Here is a 1,638-nt window from a genome sequence, read left to right on the forward strand (position 1 = left end):
TATATATACAGTTTACTCTGAAAGGCAAAAGAAAAGCATGGTATAAGCTCTTTAACATTTAACAGTAACTCCATTTAAGTAAAGAAACCATCAAAGGGGTTCATCTGACCAGAACTTTTGACATGGATACATTCTTGGGGTACCTTTGAGTAATAACTGGGTACCTTTTGGGTAAATACACTCAGATATATTCCACCACCTAACAGTCATCCACCATCACACTCCTATAAGTGAAAGAACAAGCTAATGCACACACTACAGCTTCTGGATGTGACCAAACCTCAGCTAGGAGATGAAGCGTAAGCATAATATGCTAGAGCTAAATAACTGAAACAAAAAGAAACATGTCACTACAAATTAATCATAAAAAGTCAGAGTAAACCCCCCAAAAGGGAAGTGTTTTTTTCTCCATGCATTTCTGCTACTTTATTATCCCATGGGTTCTCAAATGGTGTTCATAAATTTCCTTGTAGATTATTTCCCTTTGGAAGCTGTGTAGTTACAATGCATCCATTGTAAATTATGCATGGGGTCACATCCTTGCAAATTCAGTTAAAACCAAGTAATAAATATGCTTTTTTCCTCCTAAAGTTCCTGGAGTAAATGTGTCATCCCCTTTGTAAAGTGACCCAATTATATAAGAAATAAATATTCAATTACTTTTTGGTGTTATTTGTTTTTTTTTTCTTTATTGCTTTTTCACAAAAGGCTGACTATGTAGTTCATGATGTCATGGTAATGGCACAGGCCTGGACTGCAACAGCGAAGGAAATTAATGTCAATACTAATTGCCATGATCGGTTAAATAAAGCATCAATTCAGAGATAAAGTTTATCTTTTACTGCTTGTTTTTGTCCAGATGATGAAGCAAAAGTTTGTTTCAAAGAAACAAAGTCAAAAGTCTAACATTTTCAATTCCTCCATATGTCTTATTTCCTCCATCTTTAACTCTTTTCTGTGCCATCTAAGTCTTCAAAAATATGAAACTAACCAAACAGGTTAAAGAAAACCTTAAAAGCACTCATCTTTTCTTGTTGGTTTGATAAATTGTGAAATAAGGCATAAATGCTTGATCTGTTTTTCGTGTTAATGTGTTTTTGTGTTAAATGTGTTAATAAATTGGAAAACCTACTGTCCTTTAGCCCAGCAGAGAGCATTTGGGCTATGTTAGGGCTGGGCAATACAGAAGATTTGGGTATCGATCCGATACCTGTCAATATCGCATATAGATAAATGCAAGATATTATATGTAAATGTGGTGGATTTGACATGAACTGTTTTTAGTCACAGTGAATGTTTTATTTATTTATTTTTTTGTAGTTCCCCATTTTTAAATAATTGATAAACATAAAAACTGAATTAGGAAAATATTTTAAATTAAATGAAAAATAGGTTATTAAAATGAATAAAGTCTTGAATTGAAATAAAAAGTGAAGAAGTGAATGCAAAACATTCAACAAACCTAAATCTAAATGCTTAATGATTAACAAAAAATACAACTGATAGAAATACAAATAATTAGTAACTTCTTAGCCTTTAAAGGTTCGTTACCGTGATTTTCTTTAGCCTTTCAGAGTGAACTATATCCATATATATGATCAAAAATGAAGCGGGATTTAATGACACACAAGCTTCAAA

Source organism: Oryzias melastigma, linkage group LG1 (genome assembly GCF_002922805.2).
Source record: "Oryzias melastigma strain HK-1 linkage group LG1, ASM292280v2, whole genome shotgun sequence".
Lineage (NCBI taxonomy): Eukaryota > Metazoa > Chordata > Actinopteri > Beloniformes > Adrianichthyidae > Oryzias > Oryzias melastigma.